Below are 25639 nucleotides of genomic sequence, written 5' to 3' on the forward strand. Positions count from 1 at the left end.
TTTTATATAATGGCAAAGAAAGGGTTCAGAGTCTTTTCTTTTTCCTGTGTCATATGTGGCAGCACTGTTCAATGTTTCTTGAAAACATTACCCACTGTAGTGTGACGTGTGAATAAACTCCAACTCTGTATCAACAACACTGTTGTGTAACTTCAGTTAAATACTTGTATGTGTGTAGATTAGAAAGAGGTAAGATAAAGGATCTGCAGTATTTTATGAAGTATTAATCGTACAGAGGTCAGTTTTATACAAGTAGAAGTGTGTATTTACCTGGCTGTCAGTAATGGCTACGCCTCTCTATTTGGACTGGTAGATCTCGGCAGACTGGCAACTTTAAAAGTAGCTCTCGGTTCAAAAAAGGTTGGGCACCCCTGTCCTAAAGAGAGGACTACAGGTAATTCAACCCAGTCTCACAGCATTTCGTGTTATAGTCACGACATTTAATCTATTGATTCGTGTTCACCAACACGATTTTCCCCTTCTTTTTTCATGTCACACAGAACGATTTTAAAAGCAATGTATTGGTATTGTATTGTATTGGTAGTATGTTTCGTGCCTGCAGCATGTATTTTTGTCTGTTCGGGTCTTGGAAGACCGGAAGCTGTGGGGTTCATAAAAACATGTTCTTACTCAATATCAAGCCACGATTATTGTTTTTATTTTAAATTGTATAATGTCGGACTCTTTTTGTCGTCTGTGAGGAAAATAAATGGGGCTCAGAGCCTCAGAATACTGAAATCTGTATTTTTTTAAATATTTGTTTCCTTCTAATTTGTTATTCTTTTCACCAATAACACACAATTATTCTTGTTTTTATTTATTTGTTTAATTCCATAATCTCGGGCTTTTTTGGCGTCCGTCAGGAACTGAATTTCAAAATAAAAATAACCGGAAACAGACGTAACATCATTGCGATACACAGCCACTGAACTGATTACCCAAGATCCTCAGCTATGGTTTAAGCCACAATGCATGTAGGGATATGGTGTTCATGCCATATCAAATCCGAAAAACTTTTTTTTTTAAAGAAAATAATACTTTATTCCGAGTGCTCTTGCTTTTCTCTTTGAAAGTCATCACATAACGGCATTGTAATACACGGTTCGGCTGCATTACATATTACAGATCTGCCATAGTTCTTTATTTATAGAGCCCTGATGCAAAGACCTTTGGAAAAACTGGAAGAAATGCCGCTGAAACTGAATGCTTGACGTGGATCATAAATATATCAACAATTAAACAACATCTTACATTTCTCTTCACACAATACTTGCAGTATCAACACTAATTCGGCTGACTTTTACATTTGATCTAATTCCTAGATAGGTTATATTTACACCATAACGGTGCACAGCTGATATAAAAGGACTTGTAGTTTTTAAAGATATTACTGATTTTCTTTGAATATAAGAATGTAAATACTGAGTCTGAAATAGTATAGCAATATGCTGTAAAATTATGTGAAAGCATGAATAAAACTACACATCTTCAGATGTTATACATACATAAGTGTCCTACACTAATAATACAAAGTTATTATGCATGGCTGTGTGTACCTTGTGTGCACCGCCTAGTGGTTAAAGCACGTTATTGAATAATTGTTTTTGATGTGTTATATTTGATGAAAAAAATATTAAGAGTAAATACTTTCATTGGGGGAAAGTAGAAGGTCAATGATAGAAATATAAAAAATCAAGAAGATACTATAAGTGATCTCTACAATAAAACAGTTTAGTGCAGGATGTACAAAGATATTAATATGAGGATGTGCAAAACAGAAAAACGAATTAACCTTTATTTAAACATTAAATAATACTTAGATTAAGGTCTTCTTTTAAATAAGAAAAAAAGCTTTGGGGGTATCTATCTACAGATAAATATTAAGCCTGACAAAGTACTTAACGTCTAATATATTGCTTTCCTGCAATGTTAACTATGTTGAAGCACTTATTTTAACTGATATTATACATATGAATGATACTCTTATGTATGTAGATAGTATAAGAAATGTCAGAATATGACAGTTTAATGGTGGAGGTACACACATATTGATAGATATATTGTAATGCACTGTTGAGGAACCTCAGCTGCGACCCAAGTTTTTCATTCATTGCATGACTACACCGTAGTTGTGTATATGTCATGATATGTCAATAAACCTTTGAAAATCTTGAAAGGGATGTGCAAAATAGCCATAATATACAGTCTTTAATTAACTATTAGTAGAGAATAACGAGTAATGAATATACTTTATTACTCGTTTCCATTCATGTCAATTGCAGATAAATGTTTAGTCTTCTCAAGCACCAACTATCAAATATCTCTCCTGATTGTTGGCGCTTGACAATCACCTTCCCTGAATTTTACTCAGGTGTAACTAAAGTCTGATTTAAGGGTTGTTTATATTTTACATCATTAATCAGAATCTGCAAAGTAACTCAAATAAATGTAGTGGAGTAAAAATACCAGGTTAACCTCTGAATTGTAGTGGAGTAGAATTACAAAGTAACAATGAGCTGTCATGTGGGTATATATTAATGCTGTGCATTATGGACACAAGCGATTTTCACCCATTTATTAATTATATGTTTTACATTTGATAACACCTTGGCGTGGTGTGGTGCGGGTAGATCGCGGACCATTAAAAAAAAAAAGGAAAGAAAAATCATCCACCACCCCGTTAGCAGGTGCCACTTGATTGACATATTTTTGAGACACCTCAATAATATAATTCATTAACCGTGCTTTACGTGAACCTCATCATGACACAAGAGAGGATGGCAGGACTGCAATTTCAATGAATGCAACAGAGGCAAGTCACCGGACCAATCAGAGAGTTGCATGGAAATACACGTGTGCTTGTGTCATTCAAGCTCGGCTCTGTGTGTGTGGCAATAGCGCATTTAGTGTGTGAGAGAGAGAGAGAGAGAGAGAGAGAGAGAGAGAGAGAGAGAGAGAGAGAGAGAGAGAGCTAGATTGAGCGATTCAGCCGATATCTGAGCCTCTGCGAGCTCGATTCCTAGCGCTCCTACTCTCGACGCTAGCTCTCTCTCTCTCGCTCTCTCTCTCTGCCTCTCTCTCTCTTGCGCTCCTCTCGTAGCTCTCTCTCTCTCTCTCTCTCTCTCTCTCTCTCGCTCTCTCGCTCGCTCCTCTCTCTCTCTCTCTCTCTCTCTCTCTCTCTCTCTCTCTCTCTTCTCTCAGTCTCTCAGTCTCTCTTTCTCTCTCATCTCTCTCTCTCCGGAGAGCCATCTGGTTAGCTAGCTGCACTAACGGACATAAGGAGCTGTTTCCACAACAAGCTGGAGGAGAGTCCTCCCCTGTCAGACTGAGGGGCTCAGGTGAGCTAAAGGACTCTCTGAGTATTTAGAACGGTTTTGTCACAAATTATTCAAAAGATTATTTCTGCGCCACACCTTCACATGATCATTATAGTTATACAAACAATAAGAGAATAAATGAAAAACAGTTATGAAATACTATATGGCAGTAAAACAAGAATACAGTTTAAAAGGGGAGTGATTTGTAAAATATCCATAAAGAAAAAGAAAATGTGTTTACAGTTCTGTTTCATATGGGTGCTGAGAGGTGTCCATAGATCTCTTCATGTTGCTCTTAAAGTGCACCAGATTGATGCTTTCAACTTCAATATTTAAAACAAAATGTTCCCGGGGGAGCATCCCCCCGGACCGCCCTAGAGGACGTGAGGACCTAGAGGAGGTGAGGACCGACCTAGAGGAGGTGAAGTCCGCTCCCCACTCATAAAAAATAGCACTTTACCCCTGCCTATATGTCGTGAGCTGATTATGGAGCCTTCATTGTAACAGTAATTCAGATGCAATTAGCCTATAAAAGGCCTCAAATTGGAAGCACTGTCTGGGCCGTCTTTTTCACTCAATTCTGCAATAGGTAGATCTCGCCTTTCACCTAGGCCGAGGTCGGTGATCTTGGGCTTAAAAAGGTTGGTGACCACGGTCCTAAACGATAGCTGGGGATTATGGGTAGTGTAGTGTCTTCGGCCATCCTAAACTCAGAAATGTTTTTCGGATTTGATATGGCATAAGATAAGATGGACTTTTATTATTAACACCATATCCCTACATGCATTGCGGCTAAAACATCCAATCAGCGAGCTTAAACCATAGCTGAGGATCTTGGGTAATCAGTTCATTGGCTGTGTATCGCAATGATGCTCGAAATGTCCCTTGTAGGCCTACGTCTGTTTCCCGTTATTTTTATTTTGAAATTCAGTTCCTGACGGACGCCAAAAAAGCCCGAGATTATGGAATCAAACAAATAAATAAAAACAAGGATACTTGTGTGTTATTGGTGAATAAATAACAGTGTGTTATTTTGAAAAGAATAACAAATTAGAAGGAAAAAAAGATAAAAAAAAGGCTCTGAGCCCCATTTATTTTCCTCACAGACGACAAAAAAATTCCGACATTATACGATTTAAAATAAAAACAATAATCGTGGCTTGTTATTGAGTAAGAACAAGACCCGAACGGACAAAAAGACGTGCTGCAGGCACGAAACATACTACCAATAGAAATACATTGCTTTTAAAATCCTTCTGTGTGACACGAAAAAAAGGGGAAAATCGTGTTGGTGAACAAGAATCAATAGAGTAAATGTCGTGACTATAACACGAAATGCCGTGAGACTGGGTTGGGTAATTACAGGTGGGCTCCATCATTGAACAGAAAACAAAGCACATACTCCCAGTCTCTGTACTAGAAGTACAGCCAAACCTGCCACAGTGTGTGTGCCTGCAGGGAACAGTCATTTATGACGCTCGGACATGCTGATAAATAACATACAACGTTTCCTGTTGGCCACTCATCTCAGCCCCTACAGCCTTAACACCTGCCTGCCAGGAAGTACATGAAGGTCACAGGGAGGGTGTGTGTGTGTGTGTGTGTGTGTGTGTGTGTGTGTGTGTGTGTGTGTGTGTGTGTGTGTGTGTGTGTGTGTGCGTGCGTGCGTGTGTGTGTGTGTGTGTGTGTGTGTGTGTGTGTGTGCGTGCGTGCGTGTGCGTGCATGTGTCTGTGTGTGTCACCTGCCATGTTCAGATTATGTTTTGTGCTATGGTTTGAAAAAGAAAACATGCATGCACACACATGGAAACACACAAACACCCCCTAAACATGCAAGTTTAATGGCTAAAGTCTGGAGCGTGTCTTCTCACCTGTCACCTCTCATTAGACTGCGGCATGGCAACTGACCTTGTTCGTCTTTCCTAGGGCAGCTTTGCTGAGCGGTGTGTGTGTGTGTGTGTTCATTGAGGCCGGGGCCGCCTCACCCTAATGATGTGGCTGTGAAATCGGGCCAGAGCCCAGCGCCGTCTCTCATTACGCCCCTCCAAATTCATTTGCTACGTCGGTTCTGCCTGCTCATGCATGCGCCGCACGCCGCTCTGCCCATGTGGCTTTACTTGTACACGCTGTTAGTCTACAACTAATACATAAGCCAGCGCTTAGTCTGACACAGGAAGGACAGAAAAACACATGTTAATCACACATATCGAGTGTTATTTAAATCAGAAGGACTTTTTAAGTCCTGTACAGGCTGGTTATTCGGCTTTATCATGAAATTGTTATGAATTTACCCATCAAATAAGGTTCATGCAGGTCGTTGGGCTTTTCTTATGAGGGTTTAACGTTATGCACCAGTTTATTTCATGGTCTTGACCAGTGTGTTAATGAGCTTTGGAGGTGATTGTATATGTACTTTGTTACCTTTGCACAGAACCAGGGTGGATTTGTCCGTGTGTGCTTAGCTAAGCTAGCTGTGTGCAGGCAGCAGCTTTGTATTAAGCATAGAGGCATAAACGTATCAACCCTGTCATCTAACTCTCGGTGAGAAGGCATAGTAAAAACGGTATCCTCCCAAACTTTTTTTTAGCAAATATGCTATATACAAACCTAGCTTTAGTGTGAGTGGCCAACTGTTGGAGATATGGGCCTTGTAGTATCTGCCTGATACTGTTGCCAGGTGTAGTTCAGTAGAAATAAACTAGTTCCTACATTAAAGTCAAGGTCTGTGGGATCATTGGATAACCTGATCATGATTTCTGGAAAAATAAATGCTGTTTAGATTTTCAAATGTAATTTTTTTGCAGCACACGCCATGTGCTTCCATTATATTGTAGAGCAGGCAGACCTCATATCTCCAACACTCAACAAATCAGTACAGGTAAGTGGAGAAGTATTAAAGCACTTGAATCACTATCAAATATAAAAGAGACCCACACAAGAAAAAAGTGCATATACACACACCATTGGGCCTCATATACAACTATATTATAATCTGAGTTGTAGCTCTCAAGCTGGCCTCAACAGTAAATGGCAGAGGTGTAAAGATTGCAGCAGGGGGGAGGCATTGTCCTTGTAGATGGGGGATGGGATATACAGACATCCGCATCCAGCATCTCCCCTCATGACCTTGACAGACATGATGTTTCAGTGCGGTATACAGCGTGTAGTCGTTGGACAGTTGCGTCCCCTCAGTGCGTGGACAGAGACAGCAGGAGTCTGGTCTGAGGGTCCCCTGATCTGAGGGACCACCTGCCTGTGGTGTCTCAACACTCACCTTTACTCTTTACAATAAGCCTGTATTAAGCATGCAGCAGGAATGTGACGTGCGTGCAGGAGATATACGCTGCACTGTGCAAATGTCATAGGTTCTCTCCCTCTATCTGATCCACGGCTACCATGTGTGTGTGTGTGTGTGTGTGTGTGTGTGTGTGTGTGTGTGTGTGTGTGTGTGTGTGTGTGTGTGTGTGTGTGTGTGTGTGTGTGTGTGTGTGTGTGTGTGTGTGTGTGTGTGTGTGTGTGTGGTGTGTGTGTATGTTGCCATTGCAGCAAACAGATGGTATCATAATGACATCATTGCACACTGGGGTTATGTTCTCCGAGGCTCGGAGCGAGAGGAAGAAATTAGGAGGAGGCATCAGATGAGTGTTTGTCAATGAATCTGAAAGAGACAGAAACATTTAAAAGACTGAGCTCATAACATTGAGCTGCAGTTTGCCCTACTAAACACCAACCTGCCTTTCACCTCGCCTGTTCAGTTGTTACACATGTCAGTGCTCCCAGTTAACCGGACTTGAAATGACCCCCCCCCCTCTCTTTCTCTGCCTCTCTCTGTCATGTTCTCCTTCATTTGTTAAGGGCGCCCTGAGCACCTGAGTTTCTTTTTAAGAGCGTCTCTTTTCCCTTGCTTTTCCCCTCTCCCTCCTCTGTTCTCGAGCTCTCTCATCTCACTGAGCAGGGGGAAGGCTGTCACCACGCAGCATTAGTATGCTCTTTTCATATCTGTGCCTCTTTTCTCCCTCTCCTCTCCTCCCCCTCCTCCCCTTTCCCTACAAACATAAAAATAGTTTATGCCTCTGACAAGAAAATGCCTCTAATCCCGAGGTTTGTTGGAGAGCAAACAGACGCAATTGGCCACTTATTATTCTGTGTAGAATGTTCTATGTGGGGTGTTTGTGGTATCCATGGCAACAAAGTAGGGTGCACATATCCCCCCCTGTCACCGAGCGGATTGGGAGGGGTGAGGATGAAAAGAAGCGATGAAATAACACACTTACTGAGACGCACAGGCTGAGATATAACCTGTTAGTTCAGTAGCTGCAGAAGTGTGTGTGTGGTGTGTGTGTGTGTGTGTGTGTGTGTTGGTGTGTGTGTGTGTGTGTGTGGTGTGTGTGTGTGTGTGTGTGTGTGTGGTGTGTGTGTGTGTGTGTGTGTGTGTGTGTGTGTGTGTGTGTGTGTGTGTGTGTGGTGTGTGTGTGTGTGTGTGTGTTGTGTGTGTTTGGTGTGTGTGTGTGTGTGTGATAGGTGACTTTATTAGAAGAAGAAATAGAGCCCCAGGTGTACATGTGTGTCTTACTGCATGTGCGTCTACATATGGATCCAGGTGCAGATGTCACAAGGAGATAATGTGTGCCATAACGAGTCTTTCACATGCACACCTCCTTTCATTGGCCCACAGCACACCCTGCCACTCCATCTAACACCATGGAAATCAATGAGAGCCAATCGGAGTGGTGTGAAGATTGAGCTGCTGTCAAAGTACTTTGCATGCTGCAAAACTAAAGTGAGCAGGGGGTGTGGGGGGGGATTGTGGTGTTGCATCGTGATTTGATGTGTGTGAATACAGTGTGCCACTTTTCTTTCTCTGTGTGATACATATTTAACTGAGTCCTCTGTTCCAATGTTCTGCTCTTGTTTTCCCTCTTTTCATTTCACCTCAATCTCCTCTCTTCTCCTTTATACTCTTGGCATCTCTTCTCTACTCCTTTTTCTTTTTCACCATCTTCTCTTCTTATGTAACTCTCTCCTCTTTTTCTCTTTTCTCTTATCTTCTCATTTCATCTTAATCTCTTCTCTTTTCACCCCTTTCTCTTCCTTTGCTTCTGTTCTTTCTTCTTCTCCTCTCTTCTCCTTCTGTCTCTTTTCTTTCCTTCTCTTGTCTTTTCATCTCCTCCTCTCCTCTCCTCTCCTCTTCTCTTCTTGTTGATTTCCTTTTGAACCTAACTGTTACTCGTAATTTCTCTTCCCGCAGAGATTTTCTGTCATGGAGAATAAAAACCAACGATGATTTTCTAAACAGCAGCAACAAATACAGTTCCCTCTAAAGTCTGTTCTCCTCTCCTCTTTGTGATTCTGTATTTTGGGCACGAGCTGGATCAATAAGCTGCTGACTGTTGAAGGGTTGGACTGTGGGGGTAGAGGTCTCAGGGGTCAGAGGTCAGGCAGTGTGTGAGTGTCCAGGCCGTGACCTGGTCCTGCTGCAGGCTTCCAGCCGACACACAGGTCTGTGTTAGAGTGCTGCGCGCTGTGTGGGGTCACCTAATCTAAAGCAGGAGCAAGCCTTCATTTCTGTTGGAATCATTGTCATACACTAATTATCAGTCTGAACATCAGTGCTGGAAGAAGTATTCAGATGCTGTACACCAGTAAAGGGACCAATACATTATTGTCAAAATACTTAATTACAAGTAAGTCCTGCATTCAAAATATTTTATCAGCAAAAGTAAATAAAGTAAATACTCACTGTGGAAAAAAAATGGCCTTTTGTGTATATAATTATATTTAAACGTGACATTTCAAGATAATATTATTGCATCAGTAGCAAAGTTCTGATTGTTTTTTTAAAAATATTTAAATAATTTGGAAGTAGTAAAAATAGTGGAGTAGAAGTATAAAGTAGCATTAAATGGAAATACTCAAGTAAGGAACAAGTACCTCAAAATTGTACTTAAGTACAGCACTTGAGTAAAATGTACTTAGTTACAGTAGTTTACTCCCTGAACATAAATGTCCCCCCTTGTTTTTTTGGTAGAATATGAAAGGCCATGATAAGGAAGAAAAAAATCTTACAATGACAATATATCCAAATGTGATATTATGCATGTTAAATAAAGTGCATCAAGTTTCAGATTTTCTGGGATTTCAGACTTCAACCGTAAAATATTTCTTGTTCCTGTTTGTTTTACAAACGCCTCCTGCAAGATAGACAGAAATAGTAAGAGAGACTGCTAGAGGTGTGTTTCGTCTTTATGTGTATGTTAATAATGAAGCCTAATAGCTTAAACGTGTTTCTTTAGAAGCCAACCATACGGCCAATACAGCCACGTAAAGTTGGATCAAATATGAACAAATGTCAGAGATTGAGGTCTGGCTCTGCGATTAGAGAACACATCACATAGCCTTTGAGTCTGAAGTGCAACATCGCAAAAATAAATCCGGGTTCAGTGTTGTGGCGATGTTCCCAGGGGATTTCCCAGCTGAGTCTCATCCCGAGCTGCACAGCCTGTTGTTTCTGCTTCCTGCTCTTCTTTTGATCTGGCATCCTCTCAGCATTGTAATTGAAGATTAATAGAACCACGCATCCTGTTTCACGTGAATAGTAAATAGCTTGGATTATTCAGCACTCTAGTCTCTTATACCAGTTTTAGCCCACTGTCCATGGAGGAAGAAGTCACCTGAATGCAGAAGCCTAAAGGGTGTGTGATATTACATATTTGGTTATAACTGATATATTGTATTCTTCTGTGTCATAGCTCCATTGTTGTCTACAGACTATTACAAACTCATCAGAGAGACACACTGTTTCACTGGCTGACATATTTTTTTGACTTCCCAAATACTAGTGTTTATTAACTCACTGACAAAAAATAGTCCCTGACAAATGCACATTTGTTCCTGTTTGTAGCATTTTATAGAAACTGATGCAGTGGCTGTTCTTGAGCCTTTTAGTACATAGAATGATGTATTTGTGACCCGTTTTTAAAGTCTTCACTAGGAACCACTCCCCAGACTGTGTAGGTACTGTATAGAGCCGGACTAAAGGCCAGTTCACACCACACCCATTGGAAATAATGTATTCCACTGTGCCATTTGGCCCATTCAAAGGTGTGACAGAGCCATAAGACAAAACACCAGCCTTCCCTTTTTACATTTGTTACATCCCTTCCCTCTGTTGGTCCGAGTATTAGAATAAAAACAATTAGTATAACATATTGTCATTGTCATATTGTTCTAACCTTAAATCTTTCTTTCTGTTTTATCAGAAGCTTTGCATCTTGACCTCTATTTATAAAAATGGCGTTCATACAGCGAAACCCCATTGTCAAATACGTTTTTTGCGCATCTTATTTTCTCCTATATTGTGTTTCATTTTGACATATCACACACATGTTTCTAATCAACGTTTTGGGAAGAGAGGGAGGAGGTCATGGTTGATTGTTGGGTCAAACAAACACTGTACTTAGTGATGTCCGAGTCAGCTGTTCGGTAAATACAGTTTTCTGAAATGTCCTAGCTTATCAGCACTTTGGTCTGGACGTTTTAGAGTGCTTTATAAACAAAGCTGTATTGTATTGTATTGTATACCAATAATAACCCAACTCATGATTATTTCCTAAACCTAATGGAATTTTCTTGCTTAAATATAACCACGTAGTTGTGTATCATGTCATGAACCATGTGTTTAACACTTTGAGTGTAATTCAGGAGAAAATGTAATTGAGAAGCAGTTAAGTTGTATGAGCACCTCAATGTGAGAAGACAAGGTGTTCACCACAGCATTAAACACACGGTGTGTAATTGTGTACAGCACAATGCAAACTCGTTTTTGACCCACCTGCAAAGAGTGCATCTGCTGACCCCGTACCCTTATTTGCACCTCCGTCCTCAGCCTAAACCACCCACTGATTAAAGCTGTGAAGTATCCTGCAACACAGGACAGGAATCAATAAGTGAATTAGACTCCACTCTCAGCTTCCTCTCCAGCCAGCCGCTCCCCAAAGCAGCTGCCCGGGATAATGGGCTTGGACATGGGGGAGTGTGGGCGTGAGTGGAGGAGGCCGGGGGACAAAGGGCCTCCAAGGTACTTTGATATACTGCTGTGACACATTCTCACTACACACAAGTACATATCCAACAGTATGTGACGCTATAGGGGTGCAGCTTATACACATTTCCTTTAAGTTGATAGTACAGATACACGCTTACCGGAGGAGCACTTTGACTTGATGTGGTCATTATTTGTGTCTGTCTATTTCTGTCTATTGTGGTGACTTATTTTCTGAAAAGCACTTAATGCAGCACATCTTCCCAGAAATAATTTGTCTGGCAGTGTTGTGGTCACTGTGACATCTCTGTCCTTGGACTTTCTTCCCCCTTTTCTCCGACTGTTATGATGTTGAATAACATCAGCTGTGGCTCGGTTGTATTCAAATGTCCCAGTGGGTTCTGAGAACAGACAATACCAGAAACTGAAGCAGCTAAATGGAATTCAGCCATATTCAATTGTATCATTTAGTGACATGTCTATCTTGAGTTTGTCCCATAAATGTTTGAATCCCTTAATAACACAACTTGAGAAAGACAATCTAATGGTAATGGTTTCTGGAATGGACATATGCACTAATAAAACATTTATAATTAGGGGACATCACTAACAGTTGATCATTTTACAAAGAGTATTATTATTAAGGCTGGGACTTTATCATTTGACTCTGAATTGAGCTAATTCCTCTCTTTGAATATACAGAAAGTGATGTACACACCGTGACCTGCACCGTAATGTAGTTGGACTTGCATTTCCAAATTGACATGTATATATATATATTTAACATATCCACAACTATACATATCTGTATATGTAACACCTTTAATTATACCTTATACTGTCACTTTTATTACATGTCTTTTTTACATTTTTGTATTCTTACTTTTCTTTATTTATATTATTTCAATACAATACAGCTTTATTTATAGAGTACTTTAAACCTCCAGACCAAAGTGCTGTACAGGCAAATAAACAAAACATACACAAAGTAACACAGCTCAGCTCACACACCATAAAACAAGTAAAGTAAAAACAATAGACTATTTAAAAGCAATAAAAGCAACAATCTAAAATATGTTAATACACTAAGGAGAAGAGGTGGGTTTTAAGAAGCGCTTTAAAAGCAGGCAGTGTGGCGGCCTGTCTGATGTGCAAATTCATATTAACATTATGATTATTATTATTATTAGTTGTTGCTAAGGAATGGGGGATCAGTAAAGGTTTATCCTGTTTTGTGTTAAAAAGTAGACAAACTGTATTTAGTTATCAGAATGAGAGCAGTCTTGGGTTAGTGCTGGGTCGCAGCGGGCGGACAGTACCAGCTGTGACGTCAGCTCTGTGTCAGCGTCTGTTTTGTAATGGAATTGTTTGTTCTCTTGGCCTTTTAATGAAACTTGTGTTGTCAGTGTTCCAGCATCTTCCTTGTTGTTTCCAGTCAATGTTCCAAAAATGATTTCTGTCTCCTGTTTTTCCTCTGATTTTCTAACATGATTGATTTGAACTACCAATCCAATTAATACATCTACCAGATATAATAGTTGTGTGTTCTTTTATGCCACTGAAATGTTGTTAAAGGAGGAACATTGAAAGATCAGATTGCTTTTGTATGGACCAATGTAGACCAACAATAGTTTGCACAAAAAATATTGTAAAAAAAAAAAAATCAATGCTAGAATTGTCAATTGTCAAAGTGTGGCGCCTACATTACCCACAATTATTACACAGTAGTTAGTGGTCTGCTTCCTTACTTACACTCCAGACTTATTTCTTTCAAATCAGTACTCTTTCACCTCAATTGACGCCGTTTATCAGATTTCTGGATACATTTAAGTCTTCAAACAACTGCATTCAAATTTGCAAAAACACACCCACACACAGCAGTTTTTAAGAGAGGATTTATTTTTGGGACTTTGGTCGTGATGTTTTCTGTCCGTGCCATACAAAGAGCCAAAAGATTTCCGATGATGCTCTTGGCCAAGCGGCGGCTACGAGGCATAATGCTGGAGGTTTGGCGTCACCTTTGACCTTTTTTTGACCTGTACACTTTTGTTGTGTAAACAAGTTTCTCTTCCAAGTTTTAAACAAGGACATTCAACATCTGCAGAAATTGACCGCCTCTTTTTAGGAAGTAATCATTTTCTAAATCAAAAGATGAACAAACGTGATTCTTTAAAAAAAAACGGTGGTGTAAAGTAACTAACTGGATTTCGTCAAGTACTGTACTTAAGTACAATTTTGAGATACTTTACTTGAGTATTTCATTTTTGCTACTTTGTACTTCTACCCCACTACAATTCAGAGGTGTACTTTTACTCTACTACATTCATATATTTATATCATTCTGAAATGGGCCAATCTGCAGAATGAGTACTTTTATTTTTGGTACTTTTAAGTATATTTTGATGCCAATACTTTTACTTGAGGAACATTTTGAATACAGGACTTTTACTGTAACAGAATATCCCTAGACTCTGGTACTTCTACTTTTACTCAAGTACAAGATCTGAGCACTGTATTAAGAATGACATTTGACACAATGACGTAAGTATTAAGAATGACATTTTACAGATCTAGTGGGCATCCCGCTAGTCCCTTTGTCTTTCTACTTAATCTCACACTTTTGCACACATTTAAATATCAGGAAATGAAATATTTGTCGAGACAATGGCTCCTGCCTGTTCTCCGGCTCTCGTATCACCAGGAACACTCATTACTCATTACGTTGTGTTTGTGTTAGTGCCATGTTCTCCCTCTGTTTGGCAGCGGCCTGCTTGTGTTGGTGCCACACTCTTAGCGGGGGTGTGATGTCATATCGCAGCGCCATGTACTGCTGCCACCACGGTGCATCTGCTGTTGATCTGGGTTTAACTAAGGAACTCCACGCCAAATCGGGCCTGAATGAACAGAATCTGTTATCATATGAATAGTGACTGCATGTCACTCAAAACAAGATCCCAATTTCCGGGTTCTTTTCAACTTGTAAACCTTTTATCAACCCAATAATTGTGTTATCTTGGAGACATAGAGGAGGATGTAATCCATTACTGCTAGTCAGTGACGTGCGGTGAGGTTCATGGCTGGTGAGGCACTGACTCTTTCAGAGTCAGATTTACAAATATTATATTTTGACCTTAATCGAAATATTTGGTTATTTTCAAAAGCTTTTTTAGTCTGATGCTTCGATTCATTTTAAACAGACCGTTCAACAAAAGGATAACCACAATCTAAATATTGGATTGTTCTTTCTTAGTAAGATCCCATTTTCATTACAATTGTGGTCTTACCTTGACTTGAAGATGAAGTCCATGCTATCCTTCTGGACAACAATCTCTATTACATTTTTGTAAAAGTCCTCCTTATCTTCCTCTAGTTTCAAAAGTTTAGTTTGTTGTTCGCGTCTACGGTCTCTGCGTAGAATAACAGTAGCAACAAGGACCTGTGGGCTCACTTGCGCCCCCTTCAGTGCGGCAGAGGTTATGGCTGCCTCTCCTGGTGCTTTTTTCATTGCCGTTGTATGATGAGACCAGCGGGCCTAAATATCATATATACGTGAAATAAGTTATTTAGAGACTATGGATGGCGAGGATAAATTAAGCTTAGCGCAAGTTCAGACAGGAAGACCTATGACTCCGTATTGCACGTCATGGCAATACTCGCTCCCTTCACTAGATGACAGGGAGCGCCACTCCTTAGCTAACCTATCACTTCCCTCCATTCACAAGCCTAATTATCGCACCTGTTAATCCCTCTATATATGCTCTCCCCTTTCCTATCAGCTGTCTTCCAGGTGTCAACGCGCAAGTTGGTAGCTTACACTCCTCTTACGCCTAAACACTCAATACCAAAAACCTCAAACATGTCTAATTCAGACTCTTCAGAGGACCTACTTTTTTCGAAGGATCTCGATCCCGTCTCCGATGCACTTCCAGAGGAAGCGTCAAACTCCTCAAGTCACCGTCGCCTCAATTCTCGTCTGAGCGCCCGCAGCGGCTCTCGCACAGCAGAGGCAGAATTCCTCGTCGCCCATCTCCGGAAGCAGGGCATCACCCCAGCCCCAGATATCCTGCTTTCCCAGCTCCGTGAGCTGTTGGACCAAGCCTCCGGTGCGGTCTCCCAGCCCAGGCCAGCAGCTCCAGCCAGCCCCCCCCCCCCGGAAGAGGGCGAGGGCGCTCTCGCGGCCGCGGGGGCAAAAAGTCTAAAAAAGCGAGTCCTCCAGGAGCTCGCTCGGCCAAGAAATCCTCCACTCCTCAGGCTCACTCCAGCGCCGCTCAGCAGCCCAGCGCCGCTCAGCCCGGGAGCTCCGTCACTCAGCCCCTCTTCGATGGCAGTCTAGCCAACACACTGCAATCTCTGGCAAGTTCTATGCTGCTAATCGACGCTCGCCTTCAGTCCATGGAGAGAGGCCAGGCCGGAGCCTCAACCTCTTCGGCGGCCCCGCCGGGTCAGGATCTTGCATTTGGCACAGTAGTTCCTTCTCACACTCTGGCTTCCGCCCTCCCGGCTCCTCCCTCAGGTAGGCCCTACATCCCCCAAGCCGCTAACATCTCCTCACGGCTCAGAGCAAAAATCCTCGACGGGATAGACATTAATTTGGTTAGCCTTATTCTGCCTTCCCCGGAGTGCGACAAAGCCATCGCCACGGGAGGAAGCATTACTGCGGTATTTAAATCCGCAGACCCCTGGCTCCTCAAAGACCTTTCTATAGGGCAATTCCTGGTAGCTTTTAGCATCTTCCGCGATGTCCTCTGCGCAGTTTACCCTGGAAGGAGAGTGGAGTTAGATGCTTATCTGGCCATGATGGTGATCTTCACATCAAATACGCGAAAATAGTGTTCTATCAATACCATAAAAGCTTCTCCAGCAAAGCAGCGCTACACTTAGCTCATTGTAACATCCGCCTGGACTGGTCCGTGCTGGATACCGAGCTGCTCGTAATGGCTACCGGCGGGCAACAAGTCGTCTCGTGCATTAGCTGCGGAGCGCAGGGCCACACCTCTCCGCTCTGCCCCTCAGTGCCCCTCTCCGGGTCTAGCGTTTTCCCCACGCAGTATTCCGGGAACAATAAACCAAACCTTCAGGCGATCAAGCAAAGGGATAATAAGATTTGCGTTTCTTTTAATGAGAACGTGTGTTCTTACCCTTACTGTACTTTTCTTCACATTTGCAGTACCTGCAGGGATGCTCACCCGAGTTCAGTTTGCCCCAGGCGCCGGCCACCTTTCTCGCACCAGAATCAACGTGGCGGAAAAACCTTTTAAAACATCACCCCTCGACTCCCATTAACACCACACACTTAGCAGCTGCACTTTCGACTCACCCAAATCCCGCGTTCGTTGATTATCTTTGTCAGGGCTCTCTCAAGGGTTCAGGGTAGGGGTCCTTTCTCCCCCCTCAGTGACTTTAGTGGCAAAAAACCTGCAGTCAGCCGCCAAAGAACCCACCATAGTCTCTCAGCTCATTTAAAAAAGAGCTCTACAAAGGATATTTAATCGGTCCTTTCCATTCCTCTTCGTTCCCAGTGTTCCGGACAAGCCCAATAGGGGTCGCTACACGCAATACTCCGAGAAGAAAAGGCGTCACCTTCTCCTCCGACTCCATGAGATTCTTCACGGACGCTGCCCCATCCGTGGGTTTTGGGTGGGTTTCTTCCAGGGAGAGTGGTTCGCAGGCTCGTGGCCTCCGTCATTCCCCAGCCATGCTCTTCCTCCGCTCTGCATGAGATCTTTCCAATCGCTGTTGCTGCCACGTGTGGGGTCACCTCTGGCCCCGGAAGCGGATCTCAGTACTCTGTGACAACCAATCAGTGGTCGGGATTAATAAAGCGCGCTCCCCGTGCCGCGACATCATGCCGTTCTTGAGAAGCATCACGTGGTCTCCCATCACCCACAACTTCCGCATCTCCGCTCGTCACGTTCCCGGCCACCTTAACTCAGTGGCTGATTCCCTCTCTCGCTTCCACTTCCAGACGTTCCGGAACCTCTGCCCAGGAGCCAGCGCTCAACCCGTCAGGATTCCTCCCCTGCATCTCCTCTCTCTCTTCTAAATAGAAGCCCCCCTAGCAAGGCACCTCGAATCCGCCAGGTTTTTTATGAGGAAGGGCTTAGCCGCCCTCAAAACATACGATTTCGCTTGGAGAACGTTCGCGTTATTTTGCTTTTCCGTAGGCATCACACTTAAACCTGTTCTCATCTCCTTTGTATCGACACATATACAGCACATATTGGAATAACATTTATCTTTTTTTTTTTTTAATAAAAGTGTTTTCCAGCTGAAATAAACAGAAGCACTCTTTAACTGTAGCTTGCTAGTTAACTAAATAGCTTTTATAAATACAGTCAATGGCTTTAACTAATATATGTTGCATACTCAAGTATATTTAAATCTTAACTGATTTTAAAAACGTGTTAGACCAAAGACATAAAAAGAGACTCTGAAAATGTTTTCTCTGTCACCCATTCCGTTAGACCTTACAGCTAACATCACTTTACGTCAGCATCAGCATTGTGCAAGATAGTTGATGACAATTCTCAGTTTAGCTCACTGTCAATGTCTATGGCGGATCTCTGCTGAATATTCCATTGCTCTTACTTTCAAACTTGAGGATTTAAAATGATTCAAAATCGTGGGGGTCTTTTTTGGGGCTATCAATATTTAAAAGTTGGTGTGAACACTCTATCTCTATATCTGTTAAAAATTGGAAGCATTTAAAGGCTCTTTTTTTGTGTGCCTTGTCTCCTTTTATTGGAGAGTCAGACAGTGGAGAGTTAGACAGAAAGCAAGGTGCCCCATACACAAGAGTCTTAAATGTGCAGCTGCAGGTTTTGTGACATCATGCATTCAGCTAACTAGTAATGATGCACAAGTGGAGCTACAGCTAACAGCAAATACACTCATCAGCATCCTCTGCAGTAGATATAAAGCAAGTTAGCCTTAGTAACATAGTACAGTATAATAAAGGAACATCAAAATCAGACTGTAATTGAGTTCTCACATCACGTTGCTCAGATGTTTACTGTAGAATACATACATACCTGCCAACCCTACCGATTTGGGCGGTAGTCTACCGCTTTTGACATTTTTTCTACCGCCTACCGATTTAGCTGGCTTTCCCTACCGATTTTCAATCTTCCCAAATTATAATTTTTTTAAAATGACACTCCATAGACACTGGACTCGACTTTTAGCGGAAACCGTTTGCAGCGTGTCTGTGATCCCATGATAAAAACAGTCCTCTGAAACAACGTGCAGGGGCTGATGGGTAATCGCTCCCATATGAGTTTAGGGGAACAGAGATGAGACATTTGAGTCCTGCAGGGTTTCCCCGTTAATATCAGTGTCTCGAAAACCAACCTGGTCTCACTAGAATGCGTGACTCCACCACGACTCCTTAACACCGCAGTGGAGTCACGATTTACGTGTCTGCACCACGCAAACAACGCCAATGTAAAGTGAATGAGGCTCCTTTGTCGTGGTGCACACACGCATTTCTACAACGTCCTGCAGTGAGCTTTTATTCTATAAAACGTTTTTAAAATCTACTTTATAGCTTGTAGTAACTCACGGGAGGCTTCTTTTATTTTATTTGTTTTCAAAATAATTTGTATTTTTCGTCAGAATGTATTATGTATGGTGCATTAGTTACGAATTTTTGTTCTAAAAAAACAGTGCATTGTGTGTAATACAACTGTTATTTTTATTAAATTAGTTCGTTTTTAAGGAAGGCCAGAGCTTCAGCTGTGTCAAATAGATTGTTCCCTTTAGTTAACGTTATTTAAAAGATAATTATATTCCTATTTGATCATGTCCTCTTTATTGTATTACGGATGCAAAGAGCAATGTGAGCGTCCATTCCCATTGGATAACGGAGGATTTTACACCCGGAAGTAAGTATTCTCTTTACTGTCGATTGATTTTACAGTGATATCTGCACTACTCATCAACTCAAAAACACCAGATTATCCTTGTTAATTACACAACATTGATTGGTTTAAATTGTGTACAATGCTTTGTAATTTCCCCTTTCGATTCTGAGAAACAAATATTTGTTCAGAGTTTAGGATTGCAGAAGTTGCAGACTGAAAGACATCCAGTGTTTGGTTAAAATATAATAACATTTTAAAATGTTGGGATACTTATCTCTAGTGGCGGACTGGTCATCGGGCCAATCGGGCCACTCGGCTCACCCCAATCGGTCCACTACGGGTCCGTTCGTTGATCGCTGTTTTTAAATGGCCCACCGTTTTCCCGCAGCGAGGCTCTCCCCATTGACAATTCACTAGCACCCCCCCGTTGACAAAATTCTCTTTTTCTGAAAAATGCATATTTAAATTATGCATTATAACCTGATCTGTTTTGTAAATGTGATTTATGTATGATTCCAATCGCTTCTTATAGTGAAAATCAGCAAATTTGCCGAGCTCCGCTACAACTACGGGGCGCGATGAGAAGTGAGGCAGGGACGAGCTCTGCCTCTCGTAAGCCCACAGTAACTGGCTGGAGCGCGGGCACTAATTTAACGCAGGCACTTATTTTGTGAGCGCGCTCAAGCCAGTTACTGTGGGGTAAGGTGAGGCACAGATGAGCTCTGCCTCACCTCAGAATGCGTCACCCCACAGAAACTGGCTGGAAAGCGGGCCCTAAGCGCATGCCTGCACCATCTCACTGTATGTCACCAATGTAATGTTTGTAGATCCCTTTATTACATTTATCCTCGCCATCCATAGTCTCTAAATAACTTATTTCACGTATATATGATATTTAGGCTCGCTGGTCTCATCATACAACGGCAATGAAAAAAGCACCAGGGGAGGCAGCCATAACCTATGCCGCACTGAAGGGGGCGCAAGTGAGCCCACAGGTTCTTGTTGCTACTGTTATTCTACGCAGAGACCGTAGACGCAAACAACAAACTAGACTTTTGAAACTAGAGGAAGATAAGGAGGACTTTTACAAAAATGTAATAGAGATTGTTGTCCAGAAGGATAGCATGGACTTCATCTTCAAGTCAAGGTAAGACCACAATTGTAATGCAAATGAGTCTTACTAAGAAAGAACAATCCAATATTTAAATTGTGGGTAGGCCTATCCTTTTGTTGAACGGTCTGGTCTGCAAATCTTTCTACTGCCTTAAATAAAAGAAGTTACAACAGTAACTCTTAGCCATATATGTAACAGTAGGGCCACACACAGAGCCTTTACAAGTCATCAATAAGCCACTCTGTTGCAGAGTCCTGCACGGGTCTGATTTTCAAGACCCGCTCCCGCCCCGCACCCGCAATGTGCAATACCGAACCCGCCCCGCTACCCGCACATATTGCCAATTAGTTCCGCAACCCGACCCGACCCGTCGGCACAAGATCCGCAACCCGACCCGAACCCGCATAGCCTATATATGAGCAGTGAAAACGTGCAATTATTAACACACGCAGTTGCATATGTGTCTCAAAAAGCGTGGGATGTTGGTTATTTCCTCCATCTAGGATGACACCAAAAGCCTCCCAGACGTTGGATTTCGCTCTTGAGGAAGTGTTATTGAAAATGCTGTATTCTCCGCTATAGAGCTTCACCTCAGCCATTTCGAATGTGGCGCGCTCATAAGCAGATTGATGCGCTGCAGAGGTTATGATTATGCGCGGTCCCGCGGGGGAGAGGTCTGAGGATTTAAACATTAAACTAATTTATTATTATTTTAATATATTTATTATGCAATACCCGTGACCCGACCCGCATCATCTTTGTTTTACCCAGAACCGAACCCGGAAAAAAGCGTTTGAAAAAATACCACCCGCGAATCACCTTTTTGATGCAGGACCTTTTTGATGCAGGACTCTGCTTTGTTGCACTGGGTGACACCGTACTTCATTACCATCAACATGAACACATGCACACACCTACACACAAATCTTTATTATTACTTAGTGCCACAAACACTGTCCTTTTTTATACAATGAGCAGCTGTTTTAGTACATAAATACATAAAATAAAAACATTATGTTGATGACCCATTTATCTCTTTACATCTTTATTATGAACCAGTCAGCTTTATCGGGGTAGGGAAGTATTTTTGTGTTAAGTTTTTTTTCATTCGATTTTTCACAAGAAAAAATAATATTGACTCTAGTCAGATTATCCAGCTGTGTGTAAAACAACAGCTGTCCTCCTGCATACCTCCTCTGAGGCATAGAGAGAAGAACGGGCTGTGTTTGAGGAACCCTAGAGTTTCCTCTATTCTCTCCATCTTGTAGTTCACTCAAACAGGGAGGTCACTGAATGATCACAGAGGCACTAAATAGTGTAATGTTCCAACACACACACACACACACACACACACACACACACACACACACACACACACACACACACACACACACACCACACACACACCACACACACACCTAATTTGCATTTTTAAACGGGTTTCTTGCACCAAGCCATTCTTCTTTATTTTCCGTACCCAGTGCCCTGTGGGTTTGAGTCAACGTTGGCATGCATCACACACTCGGTCTTTCCGTGTTTGCTTTGAATGTGTGCACACACAAGATTGTACCTGTAGTTTTTGCACACCTGGTGGTAAAAAAAAGACTAGTAGTGAGCAAATGACATGAGCATTTATTACTATGAACAAAACAAAGCCAAGAACAGTTTTGACTGTGCAGCTGGTTTTGGATTCACCGCTAGTTTAGCCGCGCAGGGCGTCTTCGTACGCTTTAACACACCATCGTAGCGATGGCGATGTTTCAGGTGACTAATCAGGTTGGAAGTATTATAGCTCGTTGCCTTTTTCCCTCCATCGTGGAACTTCTGCATTGCATTTGTTAATACAAATAGCAAGCGAACTATCTAACTCTGAAACTTTGAATAGTCCCATACTACCGACGACAAGTTTGTTTACTGTCCTGGCTTCACGGCCGCACACCATTTACGTCACAGCCAGGCATGAGTTAGGGAGCGCTGTGGATTTGTGAGAAGAAACTCCCCTCTTCCTAAACCACTAATACCACAAGTACTGGCACAAAACGTGAGGAGCCGAGTGAAAAACAAGCGCCCCTCATCCCAATCCACCCACACCGCAGTATTTATTCTTTTTTTTTACCCAAAAAATATATTGTATATTATCGGGGCTATTAATACTGTTATCGGGTTTTTATCGGGATGACGTCATAATTCCTAATATCGGACCGATAATTATCGTGCATCCCTAGTTTGTATGCATATGTTCATGTGAGCTGTTTTTTTGTGTGTATGTGTACACAGTTTGTATATGTGCATTTATTATAGAATATAATAGAATTGGGAGGGATGAAACGACTCTTTAATGGTCACACATGCAGAGCACACAGTGACATTTGTTCTCTGCATTTAACCCATCCTAGTACCAGGAGTCTAGTACTAGTACATTTTCGGATTTCCGTGTGGATTTCTTTATTTGTGAGAGCACATCTGGGTGTTCCATGAAGGTGTATGACCTGTAGGTGTTTGTATGTGCACACGGGTTTGTGAGCGCACTGTTGCTGTTGTGTGCAGATGCATATCTGTATTCTGAGTGCTAGTTCTTGCTGACGGTCCGGAGGAGGATCCAGTGGTGTGGCTGTTCTCTGTCAGTCCCTCCACATGCAGCCAGAAACCCCTATTAACACTTCCATGAATAGATCACAGATGGAAATCATCCTCTCGCCCCGCAGAAGCTTTTAGATTTGATGAGCGTTTTTATTCTGCAGAGCAGCCAAACAACTACTTTTATGGATGGCAGAGAAAATCTGCTTCTTTCTAAGCATTCTCCACTTTTTACTCAGCACATATTCCAGCTTCATTTAAAAACCTGCTCAGGAGGAAAATAGTGTTGAAGGAATAGAAAGAGGCTAAAGAAAATATGATGATTGGGTGTTGACAATGAAGAAAAAGCTGAGGGGGGTTTGGAAGGCGAAACAAGATATATTTGTCTCATTTGCATGCAGGCCTTTCAGCTCCTCAAACTTTCAATCTTCTCAGTTGCGATCCCCATGCGCGTACTTGACAGACAAGAGACGAGCTGCATGGAATACCAAGTGGCTATGCATGTTCATATTAACACGCAACCTATAATGCACACATACACACAGACACAAAGTGTGCACACGCAAATTACCCACAAGCACAAAACACTTTAGTGCAATCACACACATACATCCTGATTCCATTCCCGACTGCTTGTCACTCACAAACACACACATTAACATTCATGCTCACACATACCTCCCCTCTCAGTAATCACTTGAATGCACAAACATACATACATTCACACATAAACAGATGCAAATTCCCCTTCAATCTCACAAAGGCATACAGATATCAAACATAAACTATTCAAACATGAGGCAAAGCATTCTTATGGATACACAGAAATGTGCGTATTTAAGCCCTCGCAATAAGGGACACACAGCGAGCCGCTGGCGTGTTACTGTACGGGATGTTTGAACACAAACAGAGACACACATTGTGCTAAATGATTTGTTTCCTCTTCCTCTCTGATGCTTATGAATAATACAAAAATCTCAGGGGAACTTTTTGCTTCCCATAAATAAGAATTTAGATAGAAAATTGCATATTAATCTGTGGCTTCTGGCTTGGTTTTCCCTGTAAAGAATTCATGCTTGTTGCATGTTTGCATCCTCGCAATATGAAGGGCCTAAAGGGCCAATAACCTGAGAGGAAGGGGAATGGGAGCCAGAGGTGGGAGAGACTGGCGATCAGCCTAAAAAAGGTTATGTTATAATGTTAAATTCTTCCTTTGACACAAGCTGATGAACTTGAATGCCATTTTTCTCTGAAAATCAGGAGGGTATAGGGGTTGTGGCAGGCAAAAAAGGCCAAGTACAAACAAAGGTCATCACTGTTGGTTCAACTGGTACTATAATGCATACAAATTGGGTGCTATATAAATACTGTGAAAGTATCAAAACGCTCAATCAAACTTAAAACAAGCTATAATGGAGCTGTACCGTAGACCCTTTCATTCTTTTGTAAATAACATCAGCTGACAGTTATGTTAAGATAGCTACAAGCTGTGCCTAGCAACTCAAATTCCGTTGTGAAACACTTAACAATCGATGGATGTATAGAGAACTGGACACAGCGTTGGAGGCGGGGCCCGTCAAAAGTTGCTCAGTGGCGCATGAAGCCAAAATTGCCCAGAGCATCTTTGGGACTTCCTGCTATATTCCCATTGGCCCAGAGAGCGTGCCTCTTACCCTGCGTTCAATCTGCTACTTCCAGTCTCCGCTCAGTGAGATGATGTTGAGAGGGGAAAGAAAATCTTGATTTGCCTTTTAGTACATTTTACAACTTTTAGGCAATAATGATTTAAGTAAGGACTGTTACATTTTTCATTCCGGGAAGTTGTAAAAAATAAATACGCTGATTTACAGACATCTCTTTCCCAATGTAAGTCTATGCGAAAAACATATCTTCAAGCCCAATTACATCACAGACTGACACTAAGGTTGTAGCACCACTAACATTTGCTTTAACGCCAGACTCACTTCCTGGGAGTTTGATGAATGTGAAAACAGGTTTGACATAATAGCTTCAGGGGGGCGGGGCCTAACAACTGCCAATTTTTAAATAATTTAAAGCCATTTCAAAGATTGTTGCATATACTGTATGACAGATGGATCAAAAAGAGGAGAAGGACAGGACAACATGCAGGTCCTCGGTACACGGCTGTTCAATTGCTGCTCAGCACTCGCCTGGTAGAGCTATATTTTAGTTTGTTTGCATATATGACACACATTATATTCCTATAGTTTATTTTTCCATAATTAGTGTCCAGTACAAAGTATCATTTAGTTAAGTCAGTTTCTCAGTAAGTTGCCGTGCAAATTGCTTATATTTTGTTTTTTACCTCCTTTTGGGGAGGAAAGAAGGAGGCTGTAAGGAAGGAAAGCGAAGGAAGGAGGCAGGAAGGAAGGAAGGAAGGAAGGAAGGAGGAAGGAAGGAATGAAGGAAGGGGGAAGGAATGGAAGGAATAAGGAGGCAGAGGAAGGATTAGGAAGTACCTTCTTCATTCCTTCCGACTTACTTCATTCCTTGTCCTTCCTTCCTGCCTCCTTCTTCCTTCCTTCCTCCTTCCTTCCTTTTCCTTCCTTCCTTCCTTCCCCCCAACCATGGCACTGTGAATCCCATCTTCTGTTTCACTCTGAATAAAATCAGATGTATAAAGCCCCCCCTCTCCAGGTACATGTGTGCATGGCCTTGGCCCTCAGGGGCTGCTATAAAGCTTGTTTCATAGAAGGAGACCATCTCC

Source organism: Gymnodraco acuticeps, unplaced genomic scaffold (genome assembly GCF_902827175.1).
Source record: "Gymnodraco acuticeps unplaced genomic scaffold, fGymAcu1.1, whole genome shotgun sequence".
Taxonomy (NCBI): domain Eukaryota; kingdom Metazoa; phylum Chordata; class Actinopteri; order Perciformes; family Bathydraconidae; genus Gymnodraco; species Gymnodraco acuticeps.